Source organism: Ahaetulla prasina, chromosome 13, assembly GCF_028640845.1.
Source record: "Ahaetulla prasina isolate Xishuangbanna chromosome 13, ASM2864084v1, whole genome shotgun sequence".
NCBI classification, from domain to species: domain Eukaryota; kingdom Metazoa; phylum Chordata; class Lepidosauria; order Squamata; family Colubridae; genus Ahaetulla; species Ahaetulla prasina.
This window is the reverse complement of record NC_080551.1, coordinates 12,395,670-12,411,486: the sequence shown is the minus strand read 5'-3', so window position 1 is coordinate 12,411,486 and position 15,817 is coordinate 12,395,670.

Here is a 15,817-nt window from a genome sequence, read left to right as displayed (position 1 = left end):
CATTTCTCATTCCATTCCCTATTCCATTCCGGTCCCTATTCCATTCTGGTCCCTATTCCATTTCAGTCCCTGGTCCCTGGTCCCTGGTCCTCAGTCTCTCTCTTCTCTTCTCTTCTCTTCTCTTCTCTTCTCTTCTCTTCTCTTCTCTTCTCTTCTCTTCTCTTCTCTTCTCATCATATTTCAGATAAGGCAGTGGTGGGATCCTACCAATTTAACAACTGGTTTGCTGAGCGCATGCACCACACGTGCCCTACGCATATGCACCAGATGTGCACTATGCATACGTACCAGACATGCAGTACGTGCATGCGCCAGACACCCACTATGCACATGCGCCAGACGCACACTATTTGCATGTGCACAGTTTACAGAAAACTCACCTTCCGAATTGCTGCTGGCAAGGAAAACAGCTGAGGCACGGCAATCTACTCTGCCACACCAATCAGCTGGGCTTTGGAAAATGGAAATATAGGTAAATATAATGCAGGGGCGGGCGGGCCCACTTCAAAATCAGAGCGAACCAGTTCACTCATGGCTGAAAGTCGGAACTAACAGTTTGCCTGAACCGGTGTGAACCGGTAGAATACCCCCACTGAGATAAGGAGATCTGAAGCAGTGAGAGAGTGTATATGTGTATACATCCTGGTTACTCAACAAACGGGGATTTCCTAATCAGTTATCTTTTTTGTATTACAAATCTTACTCATTTATCAGTATATAAAATACAAGAAAAATGAAAACAATGGAAAAGTAGAGGAGAAAAAGGAAAGAAGGACAAAGTTAAAGGATGAAAGAGAAGAAGGAAAGCATAGACTTCTGACTCTTTTTTTAGTACAGAAGAATAAAGTAATAATATACAACCTCAACTTTTTACTTTTACATAGTAAATAGGTACTAGCCATTTCTTTAACAGCAAACCTGTTGTGACTCGTCCTCCCTCCTCTCCTCAGCCGGGCCCCTCCCGTCTCCAATCGGGCCTGTTATCAGACTTCGAGTCTGATAATGAAGATGAGCGGCCTGTCATGCCTCCAGCCCCCGGCCTGGCCCCATGCCCGGAGACGATTCCAGGAGTGGGAGGACAAGCCCGATAAACCTCACTCATACAGTGTGTGTTCCTTTGGCTCAGTCGTCAGAGCAGGAAGCCAGCTAGGTATTGGATTTGCTCAGGCCTACTCCTTCTGACCCCTCCCTTTCCCAGACAGCAGATCCAGCTGAAGACAATTCAAAGTGGGAGGATCCTCACTTCCAGAGATCTGAGAGGCGACGCCAGCAGAAGGAAAGGAGGGGCAGGCCTGGATCAATGCTGAGTCATGGAGCCACACCCCACAGCCTATATAAAGGACCAGCTTTTGGCATTCCAACCTTGAGTCAAGCAAAGTCTTATCAAGTTTGCTGATACCGGACCCTATCTCTGAAGTCACAACGTGGACTCCTGCCTGCCCTGATAAACCTCGAAGGAACTTGGCAAGCTGCAGAGGCTTCGTTGCCAAGTTTGTTACGGACTTCCTTGACTCATTCGTCGGAGTGGGGGGTGGGACATGACATCACCTACCTAGTCATCAAAAAGTGAGTCTCATTTTATTCACCTCAAGAACAAAATCCAGAAGTGGTTTCCAAGCAAAAACAAAGTTACTTGTATTTTTTTTAATTGAATTAAAACAGTCAATTTAGCCATCTCTGCTAATTCCACCATGTTTTGCAGACAGACATCCTCTCCAGGATTTCCCAATCAATGATCATCTGATCACCTTCTTACATCCTTCCTAAAAAGAGTTAAGAACTTTCCCAAGAAAGTTAGCAGGTAGGGCCAAGGGTGGGAAGAGTCATTTTCGCTTTCTTGTACACTTTATTTCAGCTGTGAAAATAAAAATGTCATAGCAGTCCAACTAATTTCTTTCCTCGATTCACTCCTCCCCCCCCCTTTTTTTTTTACTGGCTATCCAGGATGTCAACTGTGAGCAGTTGTAAACAGACTTGTGAACAGGATTGACCAACTGTAATGGAATCTCTGGAATGACCTTGGGGGAATGAGGAGAAGAGATGCTTATCTATAGGAAACAATCAGAGAAAAAGAGGCAGGAGCCCCCAGTGGTTTAACTGGCAGAGAAAGAAACTTAAGAAGGACTCACCATAATGGATCAGGCAATTGGGGGCCAGAAGTTTGTGCCTTCAGACCGGCAAGATTCTGTCAATGCAGCCTAACAATGAAAGAAAATGTGCTCCTCTAATGCAGGGGTAGGGAACCATGGCCCTTTTTATGACTCGTGTCAGACCTGGAAGCCATCTTTTGTATTGGTCCTTCAGGCCTGCCACATTTACTGCTGTGAGGAATTGGGAGGTGGGGATTGTACAGAGCCAGGGTGATATATAGTCAAAATAACATTCCTTTCTCAGAGAGTCAAGGACATCTTGCCCCGCACCTGGATGGCTGGAACTGGGAGGCATCTCCAGATGGGATGGTGTATGACTGGACCATATGATAGACATTTGGGTGTTGGGCAGGGACTTGAACTTTCTTTTGGGTGGGGAAAACCTGGAACCTTTCAGATTCGGGTTTTCCCAGATGTGCCAATATGACATCTCTAATAAAATGTAATTTTGAGGAAACGCAAGCCTCAGAGTTTTCTTTCATGGGGGTGTTACTTGGAAAACTGACAACTCATGGACTTCAACTCCCAGGATTGGTTGGCTCAGGAATTATGGGAGTTTAAGTCCATGAGTCATAAAAGGGGCCATGGTTCCCCATCTCTGTAGGTTGCCTGTCCAGTTTCCTGGAGAAGGCTGACACCAGCAGAAATCTAAGATTTTACTTCCCTAAGTGCAGTGTGGTAATCAACCAACATCCGGATGAGGTGGTTGTTAAATTGGCAGTTCACCACTCTCTCAATCTATTAGAATGAAATGGAACTCTCCATTGGGTTATGTTCAGCATCGATACACCCGACACCTTCAGTGGAATTAAGTGCATTAGGAGGAAGAGAAGGAGGAGGCTTTCTCCTTAAACAAGTTTTTTTTAAAAAAAAAATAGCAATGGCAATAGCACTTAGACTTATATACTGCTTCACAGTGTTTTACAGCCCTCTCTAAGGTGTTTACAGAGTCTGCCTATTGCCCCCAACAATCTGGCTTATCATTTTACCCACCTCAGAAGGACGGAAGTCTGTGTCAACCTTGAGCCGGCTTGAACTGCTGAGTCAACCTTGAGATTTGAACTGCTAAACCGTAGCTAGCAATCAGCTGAAGTAGCTTGCAGTTCTGCACTCTAACCACTGTGCCACCTCGGCTCTAAAATCCCACTATTATTATTTTTATAAATAACTCAAGGTGGCAAACATAGCTAATACCCCCTTCCTCCTCCTTTTTTCCCCACAACAACAAACTTGGGAGGTGATTTGGGCTGAGAGAGAGAGAGGAACTGGCCCAAAGTCACCCAACTCGCTTTTCATGGCTAAAGCGAGACTTGAACTCACAATCTTCCTGGTTTCTAAGCCTGGTGCCTCAACCGCTAAACCAAACTGGATGATGTTTGACAAATGCAAATGCAAACACACACACACACACACACACAACACCAACCCAACATAAAACAGATGCTTGATAAAAGAATAAGAAGGAAGCCATGGATAGACTTGTCCCATTAAAATATATATCCCTGTGATTTGCATTTTATAATTGTTTCTGCAAAGGATGGTGTGAACTGAAATGCAGCACAGCTGTCTCTTTTATGCTTCCCCATCGCCACCCCCGTGGAGTGGCAGAATGTTAAATAGCTTCAATCCCATCAGGCAGGAAAAGATAGGAATGCGTTCTTTTGATCATTTCTTCCATTTCAACCCCAGAATAGGAATCGTCCTCTCCCCTCCCACACCCTCATTTGCCTGTTTCAGTCTGCCCAGGAAGCAAGCCATGGTACCCCAAAGATGACCAGCTCTTTGGCTTTTTTTCTCATGGTCAAGGTTTAGGAGAGAGTTCCAGTGTTCACCCTGAGGTCCTATCTCTTCTAAACAAGGCAGGGGGGGGGAAATGATGGGACAGGGCTCCCAATTATTAAACCTACTGAGATTTCTAAACACTGGGCTATTACAGAGTGAACAAAGATACTTGAAGGTTCTCTGATTTCAATTAAGATTATTATCTCCTTGGAGGAACAGGCTGTAGCTGCTGGGAAATCTCTTTAACTAATCTGTTTTGAAATGATAGTGGTTAAATAGTAAATTGTAGGCCTGTTTGTATTATATTTGAGCTCTAGCTGGTCTCTCCCTGTGTTCCCTTCTCTGCAGTCCTGCCCTGTTTGTTTGTGTGTGTGTGTATGTGTGTGTTCGTGTTTTTGCAGAAATGGCATAGGATGTTGCATGAAAGCCTATCTATTCTATCTATCCTATCTATCTATCTGTCTGTCTGTCTGTCTGTCTCTGTCTGTCTGTCTGTCTACCTACCTACCTACCTACCTACCTACCTACCTACCTACCTACTTACCTACCTACTGTATCAATCTACGTGTCTATCTTGTTTATCTGTCTGTCTGTCTATCTACCTACCTACTGTATCTATCTACCCTGTCTGTCTGTCTAGCTAGCTAGCTAGCAAGCTCTATCTATCTATCTATCTATCTATCTATCTATCTATCTATCTATCTATCTATCTATCTATCTATCTATCTATCTATCTATCTATCTATCTATCATCTGTATCTGTATCTCCATCTATCCATCCATCCATCCATCTCTATCATCTGTCTATCATCTGCCTGCCTGCCTATCACCTACCTATTATTTAAGTGATTGTCCATCTCAAAAAAAAAAAAAAGTAAAAGGGTGGTATACAGCAAGCTAAGTTCAGGCAACAAATAGATATGAATAATCACTAATAAAGATATAACACAGTCATTATTAAAATAAAATAAAAACCACAAGGCAGAAGAGAGACCAGATATTAACGGCAGTCATAGAACCATCTTAAAATTTCACTGATACCATATTCAAGTGGCTATTGGATTGAATTTTAATCTCCTTGTTTTGCAAAACACTCACACACAGGGTCCCAGGGCTGTTTCGCAAACAATAATGCCAGATTTTCTACATAAATTCCAATGGACAGCTTTGGCAACTCTATCGGGCTATTGTTTATACTCTGTGCGAATGATTTTACTACAGCCACTAATGAGATGATCTGCAATTTCCTCCTTAACTTTTACATAACCATAATTTGGCATTGTCAGAAATAAGATCAGCTTTGGCCGGGATGGTATGAGTTTGCACTTGAGCTGCATGATTGTTCCCTTAATTTCTTTTTAATGGATTCCAGATACCATCAGAGTGGACAAAGAGATTAAACTTTAATCTGGGTTTTTCTTTTAATAGGTATGAAGTAAGCTTCAGCCAGTTACTCTCTCTCAGCCCTAGGAAGAAGGCAATGGCAAATCACTTCTGAAAAACCTTGCCAAGAAAACTGAAAGCACTTGTCCAAGGAAATCTTTAAGAGTTAAGACTGACTGATGTGAAGGTACACATATATAAAGAATCAGAGTTTTATTCCCTGTTCACAGCTGTGATTGCTGAAATAAAGCACCTTATCTAGCCAAGCAGAACAGCATTTGCTTTGAGAGGTCTGGAACAGGAGTTATTGCAACCTTTGCTGTCCTAATAACTGTCTGGTTCGGTTCTGCAACCAAACAAGACAGACACAGACTTCAGAGGATCATTAGAACGGCAGAAAAAACAATGGCTACCAACCTGCCTTCCATTGAGGACCTGTATACTGCACGAGTCAAAAAGAGGGCTGTGAAAATATTTACAGACCCCTCGCATCCTGGACATGAACTGTTTCAACTCCTACCCTCAAAACGACACTATAGAGCACTGCACACCAGAACAACTAGACACATGAACAGTTTTTTCTCGAACACCATCACTCTGCTAAACAAATAATTCCCTCAACACTATCAAACTAGTTACTAAGTCTAGGTAAAGGTAAAGGTTCCCCTCACACATACGTGCTAGTCGTTGCCGACTCTAGGGGGGCAGTGCTCATCTCCATTTCAAAGCCGAAGAGCCAGCACTGTCCAAAGACATCTCCGGGGTCATGTGGCCGGCATGACTAAATGCCAAAGGCACACAGAACGCTGTTACCTTCCCACCAAAGTGGTCCCTATTTTTTCTACTTGCATTTTTACATGCTTTCGAAACTGTTAGGTTGGCAGAAGCTGGGACAAGTAACGGGAGCTCACCCTGTTACAGGGCAGCACCAGGGATTCGAACCGCTGAGCTGCCGACCTTTCGATCGACACGCTCAACGTCCTAGCCCCTTGAGCCACCGTGTCCTGATTAGTTACTAAGTCTGCACTACTATTAATCTTCTCATCATTCCCATCACCCATCTCCTTCAACTTACGACTGTATGATTGTAACTTGTTGCTGTATCCTTACAATTTTTATTGATATTGATTGTTTCCTGATTGCTTATTTGTACCCTATGACTATCATTAAGTGTTGTACCTTATGATTCTTGATGAAGGTATCTTTTCTTTTATGGACACTGAGAGCATATGCACCAAGACAAATTCCTTGTGCGTCCAATCACACTTGGCCAATAAAAAATTCTATTCTATAAAAAAAAAATCTAGTTCAGCACCTTAACTAGTGCAGTGATTCAGAATCAAGGAAGAGCTGATTCTCAACAACTCAAGAAACCAATAAAGAGAATATTTGTAGCTCCAGGTTGAATTCTCACAGCCCTTTGTGCTCTCTGAGCTTGTCTGTTTTCTTGCAGACATTTTGTTATCCAACTAGGTAACATTACCCATATCATGATGTTACCTAGTTGGGCAGTGAAATGTCTACAAGCAAACAACCAAACTCAGAGAGCACTGAGAACAACACAATTCAATGAGCCTTCAGCACCTTAGACAGCATCCAGAAAGTTTTCTTCAATAAACTAATAAGCTCAGCAAGGGGCTGTTGCTCCAGCAAAGGTATATATACACTTCTTGCCTTAAGATGGTCTGTTGTTGCAGCATCTCCAATTTTGTGGAATGTTGGGGTTTAAAAGGTCCTAGTTATGTTTTCTTAGTGTGAAGAAATGGACAAATAGCCTATTGGACTACCAGAGTCTATAGGTCTCAGAAAGATAGCAGGCCCTAAAAAAACCTACATGAACCAAAGTTTAGATAGAAAGATTTCAAAGTGCATCAGAACTATTTGTAATCCTGCTGAGCTGTTGCCGTGAAATGTGATTTTGTAAAAAGTACGTGGTTTTGAGATATATGTTGAACGTTGAAACTGTGAGAAAGAGGGAACTGAAAGTAGCTGATGGAGGGAGGATTGGGATGTACACGGATGTTTGCAGAGAGTGACGGTCAGTAAGAATGTAAGAAAGAACAAGGAAGTGAAACTATGGAATGCGTAGGTCAGTAAAACAGAAGGTAGAAGAAATGTTGCTTGAGATGACAATGGTGTCCTTTGCCCGATAGCAGTCCTTGGAACACAGAGCAAGTCACCAATAGTTACAGAATTATTTTGAGGAGAAAGTAAGAGAAGTGATTCCACTAAAGAAAGAAAACTGAAGCTAGTAATTCACGGAGATCATTAATTTTAGCCAAAGATGCCTTGCAATCTTGCACAGGTCGTTACAAATTAATTGTTGGCAACAAACTTCAGCAGCAGCTGTGTGATTTTTGTTGCCTTCATGTTTTGTTAAGAACTTATCAGAACTGGCAATTTTCTTCAGAAGCAGGAAGCAAAGATCTTGGAGCGATATAATAATCTATTAGAAAAAATGTCGTGTCTCCTGGGTCAGCGATTTAGCAATATTTGCTAACTCAAAGTTGAATAAACTATGGAGGCGCCCTACTTATATGTCTAACTAATCTTATAGGCCTGGTGAGGCTGGGCAACAAATTAACTTTGGAGGATAACTCTAAGGATAACTTTTTTCATATTTTTTCATATTTTATTGTGGTCCTATTAGCAATTTCAGAGCCTAATGTTATAAAAAAAACCAATAAAAAAACAAAGAGGAAATCACAAGCAATAAATCTTGCTTCAAGATTCAGAGGTTTATTTCATGAACAATTTGGAACTTGAATAGCAATGCAATTTCACAACAAAACTTACATTATTAAACCATTGCAATGGGATCCAATGAGTCGCTGCAGTTGCTAAATTAGTAACACGGTTAAACTTACTGTTATAAGACAAGGCTACTGTACTGACTTTCCCAATTAATATGGAATCAGAATATGACATTCCTTGATTTCTTTCTTGGGATCTTGACATAATCCACCCACTCCATTTTATACCCCTAAGCCTCTCCTAGACTTCCCACTCAGTAAGACTTCTTGAAAGATTTCAAAGGGGCTTTTGATCCAACAGTTTTCTGGTTTTTACTTTTTGATGATGAGAGAGAACTGAAATCTATCACCTGAGTTTCAAGACTGATGTTTGTCTGATGTGTGTGTTTCTATGACAAGAAAGCATTAGAAAGCAGTACTCATGGAAGGGCGCACGGTGGCTCAGTGGCTATGACGCTGAGCTTGCCGATCCAAAGGTCGGCAGTTCAGCGGTTCGAATCCCTAGTGCCATGCAACGGGGTGAGCTCCTGTTACTTGTCCCAGCTTCTGCCAACTTAGCAGTTCGAAAGCAAGTAAAAAAATGCAAGTAGAAAAATAGGGAACACCTTTGGTGGGAAGGTAACAGTGTTCTGTGCGCCTTTGATATTTATGCCAGCCACATGACCACAAAGACATCTTCGGACAGCGCTGGCTCTTTGGAGATGAAACGGAGATGACCACCACCCCCTAGAGTCAGGAACTGATGGAAAGGTCTTGAAAGTACAGATAGACCTTCAACAGTTCATTTAGTGACCATCTGAAGTTTACAATGGCACTGAAAAAAGCGAATTATGACCGTTTTTCATGTTTATGACCATTGTAGCATCCCCAAAGTCACATGATCAAAATTCAGCTGACTCATATTTATGAAGGTTGCAATGTCGTGTGATCATCTTTTGCGACCTTTTGACAAGCAAAATCAATGGGGAAGCCAGATTCACTTAATAAACGTGTTATTAAACAATTACAGTGATTCACTTAACCACTGTAGCAAGAGAAGTCCTAAAATGGGGCAAACATCACTTAAGAGCTGTTTTACTTGGCAACAGAAATTTTGGGCTTAATTGTAGCCGTTAGTCATAAATCAAGGACAACGTATATATTCAAGGATGCATTGATCAATATTGCATTCATTGATCAGTGCATCCTTGAAGCAGATACCTGATATCTCCACAACCTGGACACATTTTTCCCCTTCAGCACTGGCAAACTAAAATGATTACATCATAAATCAAACCACAAATTGCCAGCCCATTGTACTACACAATGCACTGCTAATAACAACAACAGTATAACGTAAGTTGTCATGTCTTTTTATGTGGATGCAATATATAATTTGACTCAATCAATAATTTCATGTTGCATAAAATATAATTTATTCTTTTTTTAATTCCCTTTGCTAAAAGAGATTTGTAATACATGTTATGATCTTTTAATATATTTGCTTAAAGATTAAACAATTCTCATCGCCGTTGTTATTACTGCCTTATCTTTTGTCTGTTTTGTTTGCTTGTGTCTTGGATATTGAATAAAAAGTGGCTGAGTAATTTTCAAAGGGTACCCTACAAAGAAGAGATAGAGTAGTGAAGATACAACAGCATGCCTTTTGCTTGTTTAAATATATATAACATTCTTCTATAGATCCTGATAATTAAAATGAGTAAAGTTGATTTTATAATTAATAATTCTTGGTTTTTATCATTATTTAAAAGAGAGATCTGCAGATAAAAAAAGATCATGATTTCAGTCGGCCAGCCAAACAGCCATGCAAGTTTCCAGAATAAACAGTGTAAATTCAACTTTGGATTGCTTTCCTTACTTTGGTTATGACACCATGTCAATTTAAAAAATGAGGAAGCATACTCAGAATTGTGAGGTAAATTCCTCTACTGGTGTTGTTTTCTCAGTTTACCACAAAAATCTAATCTGTCATATTTTTTTCAGTGCACTTCCTCCATACAAGGCATCATATTTTTATTTTTTTATTTTTTATTTTTATTTTATTTCTTTTGTCACAACATCATACAAAAAGATTATATAGCATATAAACATTTATATGAGTAAATATTAGGAGGGAAATATTAGGAGGTATAAGCATATATATAAAGCATATATATATAAGCATATATATAAACCTCAGAAAACAAATATATATATATATATATATATTTGTTTTCTGAGGTTTTCACGAGTGTTTGTATATAGGTCTTTGGTTGTTGGGTTTTCTCCCGTGTAAAATTGGAAGTGTCTTGGCGACGTTTCGTGAAGTCTCATTCGTCATCTTCAGGCTTCAACCGTGCTTCTGGGAGCAATGTGTGATCGCAGCTGTTTCTTCCTTTTAACTGCTAGTGGGGTTTGAACTGATTGGGTGGGAGCTTGGCTGTGCTCTGATTGGATGGGGTTTTCTGTGCTCTGATTGGCTGGGGTGTGTCCTGTGTTGGTGGGGGCTTGGTTGTGCTCAGTCTAATCTGTGCTGCAGGGGATTTGAGCTGGTGAGCTGCACTGCTGCTGTTTGGCTTCGTGTTCGTGGTGGTGCTACATCTTCGTAGTGGGTGTCAGTCTGCTGCATGTATGGATTGGAGGGTTTGAAGTGGCTAATGTTGCAGCTGCGGTCTGGCTTCTGGTCCTTGGTCGTGCTTCCTGATCAGTGTGGGTTTGGGTGTGCTTTCTGGGTGGATGTGTGGTGGTGACATCCTGTGTGGACCTCGTGAGTGTGGGTCTGGTGTCATTCCTCGTGTTAGGGACACGTTTGTCAATAAGGGCAGGTTTCCAAATGGCTGGTAGGCGGAGGTATCATCTCGTTTGTTCATGCTGTGTGGGCGTTTTTCTATCTCGATGGCTTCTCTGATTATTCTGTTGTTAAAGTGTTCAGTTTTGGCGATAGTTCTGGTCTTTTTAAAGTCAATATCGTGTCCTGTGACTTTAAAGTGTTGGACCAGGGAAGAAGTTGGTTCCTCTTTTTTGAATGAGTTCTTGTGTTCTTCAATCGTGCACTTATTCTTCTGTTGGTTTGTCCAATGTATGTGGTGGGGCAGGCGGTGCATGGGATTTCATATACTCCTTGATTTTCTAACTCAATTTTGTCTTTGGGGTTTCTTAGGATGGTGGATATTTTTTGGTTTGTGCAGAATGCTGTCTTGATGTTATGTTTGTGGAGGATCTTGCTGATTCTGTCTGTGGTGCCTTTTATATATGGGAGGGCTGTGCCATTTCTTGCTCTCTGTCTTGGGTTTTAGTGGGGGTTCTTTTGGATTAGTTTGGTAATCTTATTTCTCTGGAATCCATTGGATGTTAGTACGTTTGTGAGAGTGTGTAGTTCGGTTTTTAGGTGTTGTTCGTCAGCTAAGCATTTTGTTCTAGAGATGAGTGTCTTGGCTACGGAGTTGATCTGTGCTACAAGAAACCCAATGGCTCCCTAGGACACACCATCTACCAGAAGAAAACACACACAAACCGCTATCTGCATGCACTCTCACACCACCACCCAGCACAGATCAACTCCGTAGCCAAGACATTCATCTCTAGAACAAAATGCTTAGCTGACGAACAACACCTAAAAACCGAACTACACACTCACAAACGTACTAACATCCAATGGATTCCAGAGAAATAAGATTACCAAACTAATCCAAAAGAACCCCCACTAAAACCCAAGACAGAGAGCAAGAAAATGGCACAGCCCTCCTCCCATATATAAAAGGCACCACAGACAGAATCAGCAAGATCCTCCACAAACATAACATCAAGACAGCATTCTGCACAAACCAAAAAATATCCACCATCCTAAGAAACCCCAAAGACAAAATTGAGTTAGAAAATCAAGGAGTATATGAAATCCCATGCACCGCCTGCCCCACCACATACATTGGACAAACCAACAGAAGAATAAGTGCACGCATTGAAGAACACAAGAACTCATTCAAAAAGAGGAACCAACTTCTTCCTGGTCCAACACTTTAAAGTCACAGGACACGATATTGACTTTAAAAGACCAGAACTATCGCCAAAACTGAACACTTTAACAACAGAATAATCAGAGAAGCCATCGAGATAGAAAACGCCCACACAGCATGAACAAACGAGATGATACCTCCGCCTACCAGCCATTTGGAAACCTGCCCTTATTGACAAACGTGTCCCTAACACGAGGAATGACACCAGACCCACACTCAGGAGGTCCACACAGGATGTCACCACCACACATCCACCCAGAAAGCAGACCCAAACCCCCACTGATCAGGAAGCACGACCAAGGACCAGAAGCCAGACCGCAGCTGCAACATTAGCCATTTCAAACCCCTCCAATCCATACATGCAGCAGACAGAGACCCACTATGAAGATGTAGCACGACCACGAACACGAAGCCAAACAGCAGCAGTGCAGCTCACCAGCTCAAATCCCCTGCAGCACAGATTAGACTGAGCACAACCAAGCCCCCACCAACACAGGACACACCCCCAGCCAATCAGAGCACAGAAAAACCCCCATCCAATCAGAGCACAGCCAAGCTCCCACCCAATCAGTTCAAACCCCCACTAGCAGTTAAAAGGAAGAAACAGCTGCGATCACACATTGCTCCCAGAAGCACGAAGCTGAAGCCTGAAGATGACGAATGAGACTTCGTCGAAACGTCGCCAAGACACTTCCAATTTTACACGGGAGAAAACCCGAACAACCAAAGACCTATATATATATATATATATAGGAAGAAGAAAAGAAAAACAATAGGACAGGAACGGTAGGCACGTTTGTGCGCTTATGCACGCCCCTTATGGTCCTCTTAGGAATGGGGTGAGATCAATAGTAGAAAGTTTTTAATTAAAACTTTTAGGATTATAGGAAGAGACCACAGAGTCAGGTAAAGTATTCCAAGCACTGATGATTCTGTTACAGAAGTCATATTTTCTGCAATCTAGATTAAAGCGGTTGACATTAAGTTTAAATCTATTGGTTGCTCTAGTATTATTGCAATTAAAGCTGAAGTAGTCTTTAACAGGAAGGACATTACAATAGATGATTCTGTGAGTTAAACTTAGGTCTTGTCGAAGGCGACGGAGTTCCAAGTTTTCTAAGCCTATGTAAGATTTTCTATGTAAGTTTTCTAAGCCTATGTAAGATTCCCATGTGATCTCAATGCAGCCACTGACCAATTCTAGACCTACTCAGCTATTGGGGCATACAGATCTTAGTGGCTGCTCTGTCAGATCATTGATTTACACATGGAGTACCAGTGACTCTCCAGATCAAGCAGTTTGGAAATAGAAAAACAGAAGCTATTGGGTAATAATTCAGATGATTGGTCCCTCTAGCTTCGTATTGCCAACACGTGCTGGCAGCCTCAAACTGGTGGCTTTCCCAGTTTTGCCTAGTGAGACCAAGGATTGAACTGGCATGCAAAGTAATGTCCCTTAACCAGGCGATAGATAGAAAGAAGCTCTTATATAAAGAAGCAGAACATTTGTCCTTCTAACCACATTTGATAAGACCATACTTGGAATATTGTATCTGGTTTTTGTTGCCACGATATATATATAAAAAAGATGTCAAGATTCTAGAAAGCATGCAGAAAAGAGCAACAAAGATTATCAGGGGACTGGAAGTTAAAGGAGCTGAAGAATGGTTGCAGGAATTGGGTATGTCTAGTCTAGTGAAGAGAAGGACCAGGGGTGATACGATAGCACTGTTCCAATATCTAAGGGGTTGCCATCAAGAAGATGGGGGCAACTTATTCTCCAAAGCATCTGAAGGCAGAACCAGAAGCAATGAATGGAAAAGAATCAAGGAGAGAACCCACCTAGAACTAAATGTCTATGGAGATTCGCAGTCATCTAGGTCATGGTTGCCCCAAAGGTGCCTTTTCAAAAGGCAACTGGACTTTTTCTTTGAAGACATTCCACTTCTCATCCAAGAACCGAAGAAGCTTCTTCAATGAGAAGCAAAGTGTCTTTATTGAAAAACAAAGTCCAATTGCCTTTTGAAAAAGCACTTTTGGGACAACATAGAACTAAGGAGAAATTTCCTGACAGAACAATTAATCAGTGGAACAGCTTGCCTGGTGCTCCATCATGGAAGGTTTTTAAGAAGAGATTGGATATCTATTTGTCTGAAATCATCTCTTTGGATGTCTATTTGTCTGAAATCATCACTTGCTTGAGCAAGGGGCTGGACTAGAAGTCCTCCAAGATTTCTTCCAATTCTATTATTCTGTTATCCTGTAACAAATATGGCCAATTTGGACTGGGCTGCAGATGTCCAGAATTGAAGGCAGGATTTTTATGAGCCCTACCTAAAAATACTAAATTAAAACCCACATCTCCGTCATTCAAACTGAACCCAGAGGTGATGTTTAGCAGGTTCTGACCAGTTCTGGAGAACCGGTAGCAGAAAATTTGAGTAGTTCGGAGAATCGATAAATACCACCTGTGACTAGCCCTGCTCCCATCTATTCTCTGCCTCCTGAGTTCCAGCTGATTGGGCGGAAATGGGGATTTTGCAGTAACCTTCTCCTGGAATGGGGAGGGAATGGAGATTTTATAGTATCCTTCCCCTTCCACGCCCACCAAGCCATGCCATGCCATGCCCACCAAGCCCCGCCCACAGAACTGGTAGTAAAAAAAATTAAATCCTACCACTGACTGAACCCCCAGTGAGCCAGGGCAGTTGTATAAATTGGACAGAGAAATCACCATAGTAATAGCCCTATATTTTTAATATTTGTTTGAATAGTACACCAGAATATGTCTAAACCACATACCTTTAAAAAAAAAATCAGCCTAAACATTCTTTTTTTTCATTTGTCACAATAATATCCATGTTGTCCTGATGTTTAACTGAATTGTCCATATGCACATTATGAAAAAAAATAGCTTTTGAAATCTACTCACTGAAGATATTTAATAAATAGGGAATTAGATTGGCCAAGTCCTGCCAGAGATGAATTCTTAAAATTGATATCATCTCCAGCAAATGGGCTACTTGGTTTAATACATGTATTTATTAAATGCATGAAAGATTGGTAAATGGAATTCTTGTTTTACCCAAACTGTATTAGCCTCATCCTAACCTAACATTTGTTTTCTTGAGCGGAGGCAATGTTTATGAAATCTCCAAGATGTCTTGGATTAAAAATGGTCACTGTTGATTTGATCAGGTTTTTAATATTACATTTTTGTAATTTACAAGCCCCATCTCTTTGCTTAATCCACACATACACATACACACAAATAACCCTCATAGGCCTGAGAGAAAACTCCATAATAACTGTTAAGTCTCCAGTAAACTTGAAAACATGGAGAGGAAATCTATATAATATTTAATAAACCTCACCCACGGTTTGTTTAAATCTATTTAACCTCTGCTTTAAAATGAAAAAAAAAAAGAACCTTTGTTTTCTTTTTCCCTGTCTCTCTCTCTCTCTCTGAATGTTCTTTGACAGGTTGCCTAAAACCTGGAAAGACTTATCAGATACAGTAAAAACTGATTAAACTGTCACGAGAGCTTTTGTATTTCATTTGCCTTCGTTGCTGATTAATAACATATTTTTGCATAAATAGCTGCTTTTGACACTCCATCTGTAGCATGGAATTGCTTTTCCAAGTTGCTGTTAATTCATCTGTTTGACCATTCAATTGCTAGAGCTGATCTGATTGTAGATATATTCCCGCTATTCTTTCTACTCCCCCCTCCCATTTAACCTCCATTTTATAAAG